Raw genomic sequence first — 15947 nt, forward strand, 5'->3', positions numbered from 1 at the left:
GTCCCAGATGCCTAGACACAAACTTTCTCATCCACTCTTATTCAGGGGCTCCCTGGGTAGGAGACCTTGCATCTCTGTCTTTCAAACACTGAAATAATGAACAAATATCAGAGACATGGCCTGAAGCTGAATGATGTTAACTGTTTGTTCTCTATCTGACAATGGGGTCTAAAGGTTTCTCTCTTTCAAGATGTTGGAACACTTTCAGATACCATACTTGTTCCATATTTAGCCAAGTGCAGGCCGTGGGGCTTAGAATAAGGGAGAGGAGATGGGGAGTGCTTATATTTTGTGGAGCAGAGAAGCATGGGGCTTCTGCAAGAGGGATTACTGCACAGGCATAGGAAGTGTGAGATGAAGTGCAGAAAGGCCTGTAGCTGGGATGTAGTCTCCAGCTGGAGCTGTGGCTGGCTCCTTCATGATCAAGCTTTCACCACAGTTCATCCATTAACTTTGCCAAACCAATCATGATTCTCTCTGGGTTATCCACACTGATAGTGAGGCAGAACTAATTAGCTAACAATTCCCTGACATCCCAAAGACCACAGACCCTGTAGGGTGTATCTGTTCCTTCTTACCCCAGCCACGCTTTCTCATTTGGAGGGTTATTTTTAAATAAAGGAGAACAGAGACCAGGATGTGTGCAGCCGAGAGATGTGCTTGTCTGGAACTCGGCCCAGAACTCCTGGGGCTGAGTCCAGGTGTTCAACAAGGAGCCTTCTTTGCAGGGAAGTCAGATGGAATGAAACACTGGCTTGAGTTGTTCAACAAGGCATGTGGAGCTTTTTGTGGTGTCTTTTTGCAACGGGAGGTTAAAGTCAATGAAAGCAAAGTCTTGTCTCTCCATTCTCTCTCTCTTCTGATGTCCCAGCAGCTAGACTCTAACTGGCGAAAACTTTAGATGATTAGCAACAACCTAAACAATGGCATCCTTCCAAATCACGATGAAACCCTGGGGAATCTTCCAAATGTGCATCATTTCCTGGGGTCAAGTAGTTCCTTCATACTGGGGCACAAAAGGAGCCACAGCAGTCCTGTTTCTAATAACTTATAGACATCTCCCCTTACAACTTTCTTTATAAACCAAGGCAACTGCGGAGGTTTTTAGCAGACTGCATCATCCAGACATGCAAGAGGAAGAGGGCTGTTTGGGAAGATGAAGCGGGTTTCTTGGGATCCGACGACTGCCTGCTGTGTTTTTGCTCAGCATGCAGCTCCAAGCCATCTACACGGAGGTGGAAGGGTTGCTCCCTGTTGCTCACTTGGTTACCATGTTACTTGCAGTAGGATTTGAGATTCTCATAAGAAAAAAATCAATTATAGCTTTAAAATAATGATATAAAAATTAGAGGAGAGGGAGGGCAAAAGTGCTTCTAGAAAACTCTACTGATGTGACTAAATTGGATACTGTTTTCTCACAGGAACAAATAAAAAATGAACTAAATGTAAAGGAACAAGGATGAGAGTCAGCCAGGTGTGGTGTCACATGCCTGTACTCTCAGCACGTGGGAGGATGAAGGGTTTGAATTTGAGGAAAATCTAGTGAGGCCCTATGTCAGACTGTGCAGGCCCCTAAATCCCCTAGTGAGATCTGAGCTTGCTTCACCCAGCAGGGCTGCTTTAGAGGATGGCTTGACCATTTATATGGCTACTAGGTGATTGGAAGGGTCTGCACTTGGCTATGCAAGGGGGAGGTCTTTGCTCCACCCCTTGGCATTCCTATAAATAGCCCTTTAGAAGAGTCAGGAGGGGCCAGTGGATAAGGATTCAGGCCCTCGCGAGGCTATCCTGTGTTTCTATCTGTTTCTCTCCCCTCTATCCTTCTATCTAAATCTCTTATCCTTCTTTCTTAAGAGTATCCTGGGGTAAAGTGTAGGAGTCAGTCTCCCAGCTGGCCTCCCACATCAGACAAATAAAACAAACAAATAAAAAAGAGGATAAGAACCAATGGGGCATTATTGACCTTGAGCTAAATTATTCAAACCACTTGGATTCTCTGCAGAAATCCTGAGTTATAAAATTTCTTTTTCAGGGATCATTATAGCACAAGACAGTCTCTGGGTTCTTTGTGCCTTACTTAAATCCTTCTGTGAATTTTCTGTTCCACTTACTTAATCAAGTGTGGTCTTCCATCTCCGTTCTCTCATTGAACTCTTTATCTTAAACATACTTAAACATCTATATCCTTGGCATCTGGCTTTATTTCTAGTTCTCATCTCACTTTAATATCATTGCTTTTTTCTCTCAAATTGCCCAATGAACAATTCTACCCAGACATTCTGTATCATCTGACATGGTACACATTCCAACATGATACTACTCTATTATTCCCCTTCTGACTTTTTTTCTGATTTCTATTAATAATTTTATAATATTATCAAATACTAAATCTCAAAACAAGTAAAAATCAAAACTAGTTAAAACTTAGATTGACTCATCTGTATTCCTTATTGTCAGGCGTCTTTTGCCATCAGCTCTTCGTATCTCTTCCTTCTTCTGCTTTGTTCCACCACACCACGATTCACCTGACAATTGAGTCATTAAGCTGAATCACACACTGTTTCCAATCTCCTATGTAAAACATGGGCAAATAACAGCAGTTTCACGTGAGTCATTCTAGTAGCTGCTGAACAATGATGTCTCTCAGGACTTATGGGAAATTAATGAAGTTTAGATTTTGGTCCCTTCAGGAAATAACTCAACCTTATCTTAACTCTCAACATTTGAAGCACTTTCTGGTGCTCCAGAGTGCACGGAAAGATCTGGTCTTTCGAGTTGTGCATACATAATTAATCCAAGCATTCCTGGAACCATATATCTTACCACTTATCCAACATCCTCACTCCTGGATTTCAGTCAGTGTACCTTGGGAATATTTCTCTGTGATGCCACTTTAAATCCTTTATGGGAGGAGTAGACAATAAATGTTTCACCAGTCACCCAGCTTTCAGACCTCCACTGGGCTTCCTTGCTTCTGCCAAAAAGACAAGATCTTACAGGGAAGGCACATGACTAACGTGTTTTTTTCCTCGGTCTGACACAGTCTGCTGGCCTTCAGGGCACAGCTTAAGGCCCATCTGTTCAATCAAGCTTTTGCCTGATTGACATGGGAGAATGGTCCAGGTGAGGGGGTCCCTTAGTTTATTATCTCCGTCTCTTTGTACATGCAACTGGAGACCTCCAGCCACAGCCTCCTGCAAGTGACCTAAATGAATGAATGCATAAACAATGCTTTCTCTAGCAATTATATCTGTTCCAAAAACTTCCTCCCCAAATCCTTTGTGGAACACGGCAGCATATAAACATATACATAAATAATAAATTCAAAGTATTCCAAATGGTAGCTTGGAAAAACAAAACAAAATAAAAACGCACTTCACTGCTTTGACAGGAAACCTTTTATACTTAAATGTCCTTTCATTCTAATTCCACTACAATGGTGAGTGGAAACCGTTTTTGTAAAGACTAGTGTTTTCTGCATAACTATTGGAAGTTTTTATTATTCAAACACAGGCAAAGTAGAATATGCCTCCCTCATTATCTTCAATACTTAAAGTGCATGAGCCACTTTGATCTGTCAATATATCAGTACATGTATATCTAAAAGATAAAGGTATTTTAAAGACTATCATGACTATACATTTTATATCTAAAAATTGACTAACAATTGCCCATCTGACTAAAGTGCATAAGCTCATTCAAATGTCCTTCATTACTTCCGAATTGCACGCAGTGAAAGGAGCTGCATCTCTGAAGACCTTCTGTTCCTTACTGTGCTTCCCTCTCCTTCACACATGCTTTGCATCCTTCAGCAGTTCTTCTCACTGTCTGGATTGAACTGGTGACCGGATGGTGGTACTTGACTCAGTACTCCATCTCCTGTGTTTCCTGTGAGCCAGCAGAGGCATTTTATGGATTCAGATGTGATGTTTTAAGCAAAAGCAGTTAGTAGATAACACTATAGGTTTTTCCTAATTCTTTCTATAAAGAATATTCAACCCTCCTAATTCTTATTCACTAATAATCCTGCTGAGATTAGGTAGAAGAAATGACAAGACCTCTCTTCTCATTTTTGCAGAGAATGAGTGTCGCTCACACTCACCCCTGCAGCAGATATTTCCAGAAAACAAATACAAAGCTCTGTGCTTGAAGATGTCTGAGAAGTTTAAGAATTCTCCCATTAGCCGTTTACAGTTATGCGATTAATATCCCCAGAGAGATGTGGAAGAGACTACCATGGGACACTAATTAGTAACAATGTAAGTTTTAGTGTACAGAAAGAATAAATTACAGCCATGACGAGCAGCTAGGAGACTTACAGATGCTATGAGGTGTGTTAATATAAAGTGGGAGAAAGGAATGAAGTTAGGCAGCTTTCCCTCAGGAAGTGTGCTCTGGGCTAGATTTGAAGGAATAGAAGGATGTAGCAGTCACAGAGACAGAGAGATGTGTGGGTACATAAAGTGACCCAGCCAAAGACCAGTGGGAGAGGAACGCTGTTGGGTTCCACACACAGAGTACTTCAGCAGAATGTATTCCATTAACACTGTTTTCTCATTAACTCTGTACCTGAGTAAGTACCTTATCCAAAGGGACTCAGCAGGTGTCCATGATGACTGTGACTGTCTGAATCAAGTGGCTTTGTGCCGATGTCAGACACCTTGGAGGATGGGCTGAGAAGTAACTGGTTTAATTTAAATGAATACCGTGTTCCTGCTACTGCTGCATCATTTGGGGTTGTGGTTTTCAAACTTAGTAAATCTGTTTAAAGAACAGACTGGCAGCCTCTCATCTTAGAGGCTGGTGCTTAGTGTGGTCTCAAGAACTTACACTTTTAACAACCATTCTAAGCAGGTCTTACAGATAGTCCAAAAACCAAGTCGACGCTGTGCCTGTGCAGGTTTCTAAGCCTGCTTTAATAATGGTGATGATATTCATAGGCAGGGGCCATGACAGCTTTCAGATGCTTTGTCACACAGAATTCTCCTTTTATGACCTAATGTGATAGGCACTGTTTTTATTCCCATTTAGATCTGGGGAAACTGAGGCGTGAAGGAGCTAGCTTCACAGAGGAGCAAGAGAAATAAAAATGAAACCTGTATGTATTTTATTCTAGAAAACAGGCCCTTACTACTCATTCTACTCGGGCCTCTCATTCTACATACACTCTCCTTTGTGAATGGTCGTTTCCCCCATCCAGTCCTCACAGCCTCTACAGCCCACTTTACAACATTGCACCAGCTCTGTTGATGCCACATGTTGTCAGCTTTGCAAAGGGTCACGTGTTACTGCATTTGTTCATATTAGACTGTTAAGAGTATTGTTTTACTGATAGAATAATTCTTAAACAGGGTAGGTATGCATCCCAGAATGCATCTATGTTTCTTCATTTTCTTAAAGATAAGAAAGACTGTTCTCCCTTCAACTTACATCTGGAAAAATACATTGATTTCTGTAGGGCTCAGTCACCAGTCTCAAACAGAGTGTTTCCAAAGATGAAGTTTGTGTTTCTCACACATGGTTTTAGTTAAAGACATGGAGCTGAGGTTGAAAACTGTAACTATTTCAGGAAATGAAATGCAATTTTTTATTTTCTTGGTGTTTGTAAAATACTTTATGGTATCCTAACACATGCCTATTCTCTCTCTCTCTCTCTCTCTCTCTCTCTCTCTCTCTCTCTCACACACACACACACACACACACACACACATTTACACACAAACACACACACATGGACATACATAAACATTTACACATACATATCCCTCCCACCTCTGACACACACATTTAGGTTCCTCTGAAATTTATACTACACTCTTGTGTGGATAGAAACTATCAGGGGAGAAAGAAATTTGAACCTCAGTAAACATAGCAGCTATTAAATATATTTTAATAAGATTTTGATATATTGTCAAAATTGGGGCAGTTAGTTTGAAGGGTTGGATCAGGCATGGCCCATAACTGGATTTAAAATAGACCTCTAATGAACATGTTTAAGGGTGGAAACAGCTGTAGAAGCTTACAGAGTCACCTGGCTTAAATGAAATGGCATCGGGATTTACTTAAAATAGATCAGAAATTTGTATATTTGTTCTGCATATTTTGTGTCTAGTGAAATGAATAGGTGTTTAGAGGGATAGTCAAAGATTTGAAAGAGTCAGCTGGATTTTTTTGTTATGGAAAATAAGAAGAGGCCATTGAGTTGCCTGATTCTGGCATCCTCATGCAAAGATGTACACTTTAACTACAAAACAGCATGTTCTGAGGCTGTGTTTTCTCCGGGTAGTAGTAGCAGGAACACAGTGTTCATTTAAATTAACCCAGTTCCTTGGATAATAACAAAGTAATTAAAGAAACCACCAAGGAAAAAGAGCCAATTTATTTGAATCCTGCTCATAAAACTACATCAAGAGCCTGAAGGTAGAAAATAATGTGGATAAGATGGCAGATTGATGATTTTTTAAAATTCTGCGTGGGACGCATCTTGATAATAATTCAAATGAGTATCCCTCATCTGAAAGCAATACAAAATGCAAAAATCTTTATCTTCCTTAAGAGAAATGAAAATCTATTAAAATATCCAGACTAGAAATTGCCACTTATCCCCAAGTCCACTCTGTCCAGCAATTTCTGAAGATCAGAATATTTTGATTTATCCATATACTCCTATTGCAATGCATGGCCCTTTTTAGATTAATATTTTCAAGAGTCAGAAAGTTATAGTGATGTATCCTATGTGATATTTCCTCAATCACAAAGAGAAAAGTTTCTTTTTTTTTTGTCAGTAACAAACTTGAAAATGTTTGTCATGCTTTATATAAATGTTAGCACTGGAATTTATTTAAAGGGAAAAGCACACCAGTAAAACATATCTTGCTTCTTTCTGTTTTATCAGTACACTGTCAGAACAAAACTGCCCAGTTGCCTTTTGTGCATCTTAGCAAAAAGGATTGCTTCTCTTCCAAAAGAAGGTTCTTCGCCACACTTGGCTCCTCTTTCCCTTCAAATACTAGAACTGTACCCACTGGCTGTCCCTTAGAGTAGGACAGTCAGAGGATCAAAAAAAAACTGGCCACACAACAAGATCTGTGGACCTGAGTATAGCAACACTGTCTATGAAGAATGGCTAACAGAAAAATGAAGAACTTAGTGTGTGCTAACTAGAGAGACAGAAAGGACAAAGAACTGTTTGACTTACCTACTGCCAACATGAAAAGAAAAAAATTCAGTTTATCCATGAATATAAACTAATAAAATATATATGCCATGGCTAGTTCAATAGGAAGAAAGAAGTAGACTGATAGATTATACACAGAAAGGGAGAAGGGGAAGAGAAAAACAAGACGTGGCAGATTAAATAAATTAGTATGGTGTTGAAAAAGAAGAAAAATAAGGTCTAAGTTGGGAAAGAAAAATCCAGGAGGAAGCAGAAGAGAATCTGTCAGTGGAATCAAGAAAGCCATTCTTACCCAGTCCTTCCTCTCTGAGGTAACACCTCCTGAATCTATTTCCCCCAACTCAGTATGATTGATGGGTCCTCTAAAGACCCACAGTCCACAGTCTCCATCATAACACTCTCCTCCTATGGCTCCATCACAACAATCTCCTCCTAAGGCTCCATCATAACACTCTCCTCCTATGGCTCCATCATAATACTCTCTTCCTATGGCATTGTTTGTTTTATGGATTTGTTTGTTTGTTTTGGAATAGAGTCTCACTACATAGCAAAGGCTGGCCTCTAATCACTCTCCTCTTGTCTCATCTTTCTAAATGATAGGATTATGGCCTAGCACCATCATTCCCACAGAGCTTAATCTGTATCAAACCTGGGAGTGGCTCCTTCAAGAAACACATGGTCACCAAGAAGCCTTTTGAAAGAGTAAAGATTTATACTGTTTCTATAAAATATTCTCCAGCTAGCCATAGGGTTGTTTTGTGGAAGCAGAGTTAGTTCACAGACATTTACTATTAGAAAGTTTTCCTAGTTGATAGGAAATTCAGTAGGATCTGTTATGGCTACCCACTTATTTTACAGTACTTTTGTGGATATGATATCATAAACAAGTTTTGTGTAACCAAGATGAAACAAAAGCCCTCCAAACAAACAAACACCACAATAACATGAATTTCCTTTTGTGTTGGCAGCTACTGCTGGGCATAGACCCTGCTCTGAAGTGTGATTGCTGTATATATCCAGTGCCATTCCATTGAACACACACACACACACACACACACACACACACACACACACACACACACACTGAGATAGAGATAGATAGATAGATAGATAGATAGATAGATAGATAGATAGATAGATAGATAGATAGAGAATATGAAGTTGGGTGGGCAGGGAGGTGTGGGAAATATATGGGAAGAGTTGGAGGAGGAAGACAAATATGATCAAAATGTATTACATGGAAAAACTCTTTGAAATGAAAAAATAACACCCTCAAACATCTGTGTTAGAGATCTCATTCCTGTTCTATAAGTATTGTTTCTTTTTGTCTGTTTGTTTTAGAATTGTTTATGCAAAGAAGACTTTAAAAAGTCACTTTCATCATCATTTCTAGTTCAAAAACTTGGGGCTGTTTGTTTGTTTGTTTGTTTGTTTTTTCTGAACCCTGGGTCAAGATCTGTATCCATCTTGGATTATAATTTTTCCCAAATTTATTTATTGTTCTTATAGAAAACAGTTAAGTAATCTTTTGTGTTCTAGAAGAGTCTTTATATAATCATTGTATTTAACTCCTCTGATGTCAGAGGGAATGGTGTTAAGTTTACCTCAGAGTATTTTAGAAACAATATTTGTCTACATAAACTAACAAATTATCACAAACATAGTGGCTTAAAACAGCACACACATATTAGCTCATAGTCTGGGAGACAGGAGGATGCTGACTCTGTCAACTGTGTTCCTCCAGGAGCAAGGCAGGAAAATCTGGATGTTTTGTCAGTTACTAACGCTAGCTCTGTGTCATTGGCCTATAGCGCTTCTCCATTCTGCAAAGCCTGCAGTACAGCACTTCAAATATTCCTCTAGAGTCCTGTTCCATTGCCCTTCCCAGTCCTCCCTCCCGACCTCTGCTTTATTTTGAGACAATGTCTCACTACATAGTCAGAGCTGGACTGAAACAATATTGGCTAGGCTGAGATCAGCTTGCCTTTGCCTCCCCAGTGCAGGAATTAAAGACCTGTGCCATCGTGCCCAGCCACCATTTTTTATTTATAAGGATTCTTGTGATTAATTCCCTAATAACCTAGGATAATCATACTTCAGGATTCGTAATGACATTTATAAGGTGCCCATTATGGTGTGAGGTAGTATGATCACAGCTCCTATGGTGTAGAACATTAATGTCTTTAGGGAATATCATACTATGGGCTATATAGAACATTTGTGGAAGGCCTCTGCAGCCCTTCATACCGTTAGCTGCTGTAACTATTCGGTAGGATGGCAAAGGAGGAGTTAGATGTGGTAGCCATTAAATTTGTGATATTTAACCCATTTTCATATGTAAGCATGATCAACATTTCGTTCACGCATTCAGTAAGCCACTGTCTAGCAACTTAACCAACAGACCAGCTTTCTTCTCCAGCATCAGAAAATCAACAAAGAAAATCCACCACTGTAGTTCTGTGAGAACTCAGAGATTAGTTCCTTGTCTAAGAGTTTCAAAAGCTTCAGAGGGGTGTGTCCATTCTGTACATCTGTTTCTAGAAAAAAATGTGAGATGAAGAAATTTGAGCCAATGACTAGGTCTTTTGAATTAAAAAAAAAAATCTTGACATGTAAATGTAGAAGAAATTCAGTGTGTTAACAGGTCAGAGGTCTCCAAATTGGAGTCTTCACATCCGGTGAGTGCTACCACTCAGGAAAACAAGGCAATTCACCTAGTTACTTGGGGTTGAGGACTCAGTGTGGGAATTGTGGTCATGTTTGCATGGCCTGGAGAATGCAGCTGGGAAATCACCCATCCTAACATGAACCTCAGCCAATGCACGTGTTGTGGTTTAGGTGGGTTTTGTAGCTTGTTGCTTTCATTTTCATTATCAGCTGAACACTTTCATTTTAATACAATCTGAAGAGACACGAGAAACAGAGAGAGACAGAGATAGAGGAGAGAAAAGAGACAGAGAGAGATAGGGGAGAGGAAACAGAAAAACACAGAGACAGAGAGAAAGAGAGAGAGAGAGAAAGAGAGAGAGAGAAAGAGAGAGAGAGAGAGAGAGAGAGAGAGAGAGAGAGAGAGAGAGAGAGAGAAATCCCTTCTACCATAATACCTTGGGCTGCATGGTGCTTTAAGAATTAGGATGCTCTATAACATAATTTCAATATCTGAATTAATTTGAATAGGAAGAACAGTTAAACATGGATTTTTCACAGATTATTTCAGAAGGCAAGACCTTATTATTACCAGTCCACATGTCACTAGCTGCCAAGTGACACTGTGAATCACATTTCATGGAAATAAAAGGAAAGCGCCTTTGTTAGGAATTCATTCATACACTCCTGGGAAATTAGGAAACACAACAGATGCAAATCAGCCTTTAATCCAAGTCCCAGTGTGGACAGTACAGAGCAGAGAGGTGGCAGGAGTCAGGGGAGAAAGAAAGCTATACTGTGCCCCAAACAGGCGGATGGAGTGCTTCTTCAGCCAGGTCGGGCTGTTAGTGTGTGTTCTACCCTGTTGTTCTATCTCTACATTATTGCACACATTTTCCTTTTCTGATTTTCTTCTAGCTAGAAACTACAGAGCTTACAGAGGGGACTTATTTCCAAGCCGTTCCTCTGGGCTTTTCCGACTACTAGACACAGGATTCCTGCAGTACAAGACACTTGGCAGAAAGCAGAATTCATAGTACATCCTCTTTCCAGCCGTTCTGACTATTGCTCATCCAGAGTCACACAAGTCCTGCCAGACTAAGTAGCCTTTTGGACTTGGGTCTGGAAGTCATCATCCTTTTCCTAAGCACCTTGGAAAGTCTCTGCTCACCCCTCCCAAGGCATCTCTCTGTACAAACATGTTTCTGCATGAGCATCTCAGGGGCCAGGTGAGGCAGAGATAGTGATGCTTTACTGCCTCCGCTGAGCTGCTTGCTAGATATCGAGTCTCCAATGCTATTCTATTAGCGTAATCATAGTATAATTCGGCTTGGATGCAAAATTAGCAGCAGAATCATATTTTACTTTTAGCTTCTAATTGGCAACAGTCGCATGCTTTTATTAAACTATTTCAATCAAGTCTTCCCAGCATCATCCATTTTGCTTATCATTGGGCCCACCTGCAGTCAGCGCTCTTCCTGGCCCCTTATCTGCAAAGCCAATTACTTTCTCATGTGCTTGCTTTGTGGTTTTGCTTATAGACTTCACCACACCTCCACAACTAAGCCCGAAGGGTATTAGGTAAATTCTATTCCTGATCCTCCCGTCTCACTTGGGTTACTGCCTTAAGGTAAGGTGGCGGTTCTGTTTTGCTTCTCTTTAAAGCAATGATTACAGTCATCCTGCTTTAAAATACTCATCTGCTTTTTAGATGCCAGAGCTTGTTTTCCCTCTTTCTTCATTGCTAATTCCTCTAACATATTGTCTTCTTCTCCTTTGTTAAGTTTTCAAAATCATTTTTAATCTCAACGAAGAATGATTTTTTTTTTTTTTAAAGAAGGTACTAGTTCTCTTCAAATTGCTGTTCAGAATAACTCTACCTTTTCAGGTTGATGGACTAGTCTAAAAAGGTTATATAAAGACATGAGAAATAGATGATTTAGCACCAAGTGCAGTTGGGCCTCTGATTCCCCAGGAGGGTAATCGTAGTGCTCCTTACCCTGTTTCACTGTTTCTTCATCTCTCAACTGGGAACATTCTACAGGTTTGCACTAGTGGAGGAATCGCCTGAGCCAGCAGGTGGACCTGGGAGTGGTCTAGACCTGGGAGTGTTCTCTGCATCAGCTTCACTTTCCAACTCTAGCAAAGTTTGTTGTTGTTGTGGTGGTGGTGGTGGTGGTGTGGTGGTGGTGTGGTGGTGGTGTGGTGGTGGTGTGATGGTGGTGTGGTGTTGTTGTTGGTGGTGGTGGTTTTATTTTGGGATGTCTTTTTCGTAGCAATCAAATAACATTGAACTGAGGAACTTTAGAGGAATATAAACAAATAAAATAATGTATGGCTTTGAAAAGTTTTAATCTAACCAATAAGAGGAGAAGAATTAAAGGCAAAAGCAGATTTTGAAGAAAAGGACCCTGTGTACTAGGAAATTAATTAAGCCTCACGTCTATTATAACTAAAAATAATATTACCTTCCAATAAAAAATTAGATAACTAATTATTCACTACTAGTTCCCTTTCCTCTTTACTTGAGCTATACCCCTCAAAAACCCATGTAATTAAGGGCAATAATATGAACAGTAATATAACAAATACATGAGAAGCACTCCGAGGCAAGAAAGTAGCATAGGAAATCAGAATGGTGTCTATGTAATATTCATATTAAATTTAATAACTACTTAAATATTTATAAATTATCTTGAATTTTTATTTGCAAAATGCTTCACAACCAGTTTTTATTAATTATTGGATACCACTTATCCCTTGGCACTCCAGTTTCCAGATGCAGCTGTACTGATTTTCCTTCATTTCTCTTAAAGAAACATTTACCTTTATCAAGCACTTTTTAATTTCTCAGAGCTCCAGTATTAGGTCACATGGAAAATAAAGAAATCACCAGGGATAGACCTTGTAGTTACAGCTCCTAATTTACCACTACATTAGAATACAGAAAAGTAAAGGGACTCCTCCAAGATCACATACCTATTCATATTAGTGAGGAGGTCTGGAGAAGTAAGCCATGATTAGTTTGATTACTATGATTTTTATTCTTGGATATGTGAAAATCAGAAAACTGCATCTGTGCTGACTGGATTTGTCAGACCTGGGATTTGGTAGATGAACTGAAACAAGATTCTTGTGTTTTTCCCTGGGTTGGCATAAGCTAGCCCTGTGTGAAGACAGTGGTACCTGAAATGGCTGGAAACTAGGCTTCACGGCTTCAGTGAAACTATGAACATGTTCATACTGAATGCACTTTTCAAAACATGTCATTTTACCTTAGAACAACCTGGAGAATGGCTTACCATCTGACACCTATGTCCTCAAGGGCCTTTATCTTTCTCGGAAAGGTTTTTCTCATTTTTCTCCCAACACTTCCTTACCAAAAGCACAGAGGCTACGTATTATGACATACTATACTTCCTTCCCACTTTTTAAATGGTGCCTTTTTCCTATTGCTGCACTAAGACACCATTATCAAGGGAACTTAGAGAAGAAAGAGTTTATTGTGTAGAGAGTTTCAGAGGGTGAATCCATGACTATGTTGCTGACCAGCATGGCAGCAAGCAAGCTGGCATGGTGCTGGAGGAGTAGCTGAGAGCTCACATCTTAAGACAACAACCATCAGGCAGAGAAAAGAGCTGACTGGAATGGACTGGGCTTTTAAAACCTGACATTCTACCCCCCCAATGACACACCTCCTCCAACAAGGACACACCTTCTAACCCTTCCCCGAGAGTCCCACCAACTTCAGACCAAGCATTCAAATATATGAGCCTATGGATTCATTCTCATTCAAACCACCACAAATGGCAAATCCTGGGAGAGGGGGGATGCTGTACTTCAGTATAGTTTATAATATAGTACTTATTCTAGTGTAAGACTTTAGTGGATATATTTACAGAATAAAAGTAAATATATGTAGATATATTTATCACACACAAATATCATTGTTATATTATGTGATACAAATCAAGAAAACAATGACTAAAATATCAAAGTACTCTTTATTTAAAAAACATTAAAGATTTTTAAAAATTTTATTTTATGTGTGGGAGGGTTCTGCTTGCCTGTATGTAGGAATACTACATGCTTTCCTGGTGGCTGCAAAGACCATAAGAGGGAATTGATCTCCTGGAACTGAACTCTATGGATGGTTGTGAGCTGCCATGAGTGTGCTGGGAACCAAACCCAAGTCCACTGCAAAAGCAGTAAGTGCTCCTAAAAAGGCAAGACATCTTTCCATATCCTCAAGTAACTTTTTATACACAAGAGTTGAAACAGCTAGCCATCAGAAACAGGCTTCAGTTTGATTTTAACATGTCTGAAGGATAGAATAAAATGTTTTTAGTTCATTTATTTTAAGGTGGTAAAATACACATATAATTTGCCTTACTTTTTAAAAGTGTACATACAGTTATATTAAGTACTTCAACTGTACCTTGCAATCATCACCGCCATCTAGTTCCAGAATACCATAGTAGTTTCTATAGTTTATACCATGGCTGTTTTATTTCAATTGGGGTGGGAGGGAATAATGTATACTATAAATACAATTTTGATTTAAAGAAACATATAGGATCTAATCAAGCCATGAAATTCTTTACTCAATTTTAATAAAACTACTTCTTTGATTCTTTCATCATATTGATATGTAGACTGAGTGACACTTGGTAAGAGAATAATGTGGAGAGAAATAATTGGGGAGAGAACACCCAGTCAGGATTCTGATGACTTGATTTGACTGAGTGGGTCTCATGAAGGACCTGGAAAACAGCTGCTAGTTGGAATGTCACTTGCTTATTTACTTCACTGTGAGCATCTGAAGTGATCTCTAACTTTGGACTTTGTGAAGGTAAACAAAAGGATCAGGGATTATAATAACCCACCCCAGCATTACATGCAATTAAGTAAATGTTTAACTTTAGCTTGTTTCATACAGCAAATACAAAAAAAAAAAACAAAAAAAAACCTAGTGTGTTTTTCTGGATTGAATGCTCCTCACTATCAGGAGCAAGTGGGAATTATTATACACAGATGTGTTGAACTGGTCAATGAAGAGTTTACTTTTTATATATCTTTAAGAACAGCCAGTGTTTTCTCGGAGATCCAGAGACAATGGAAAGACACCTATGGAAATTTGTCCATTAACTTTATTTCAGCACACTGTAAAACATCTTTTAGTTCCAGTCTCTAAGTGCAGAAGTTGTCTGGGCTCAGTGTTTTTGTAATTTCCTGCTAACCACCAAAGCAGCAATGGGACCAGGCTCTGGACTTTTAGGCCAAGTTGATATGAAAAACAGTGGCATGGAAAGCCAACTGCAATGAGCATCCTTTGGCCATGAGTGAAGTTATACCACTGGTAAATACCACTGCCCACAGCTGCTCTTTAACCATTTCACTGCTGTGCCTATGCAGCCTAGTCTTTCTCGGTTGCAGCTTGAATAAAAAATACCCAGAACACTTGCCAGGATCCAGTCTTTTTGCCCTTACTTTGGAGTTCTGGCTTTATTAATTTTGGTGCAAAGACTCAGCATGTCCCTAGTCTCCCAAATGATTATTATGCAGATGGTCTGAGTAACACAGTTTGAGAAGCAAGTAACCGCATCTAAAGCAAACAGTGCCAGCACTTTGGGCATTAACTCAATCTTAGGTACTTGAATGACTTGAAACCCAATTCAAAGACAATTGTTCCTAGCATCCAAGAACTTTTCCATTTTAATAGCCCAGGTTAGATATTTCTATCATAAAATGTAGATATAAAATCCATTGCTCAGAGTTCTTACAAGGACAGGACCCAAATTAATATTTCAAGCAAAGGGACCATCAAGCACCTCACACTTTGTAAGCACATAATTTAAAAATGTTTTTGTTTAGACATTTTATCAATGCCATCATGAGCAGCAATAGTTCACCATTGTGCACTAACTGAATATGTTTTGGAAACTGATTTTGTTAACCCAGGTTTTCTATTCCCTTCATCCTCTTAAGGAGTTAAATTTAGCAGGGTTCAAGCTGAAGGTTCTTCCTGTCTTCCACTCATACTTGGTAAACCAACTGATGCAGTCAAGATTACTTAGGGCCTTCTGATTTCTTACAGTGCAAGATGGTGAATAAGCATGACCCA

This window comes from Peromyscus californicus, unplaced genomic scaffold (genome assembly GCF_007827085.1).
Source record: "Peromyscus californicus insignis strain IS unplaced genomic scaffold, ASM782708v3 Scaffold_5__1_contigs__length_169319896, whole genome shotgun sequence".
NCBI lineage: Eukaryota > Metazoa > Chordata > Mammalia > Rodentia > Cricetidae > Peromyscus > Peromyscus californicus.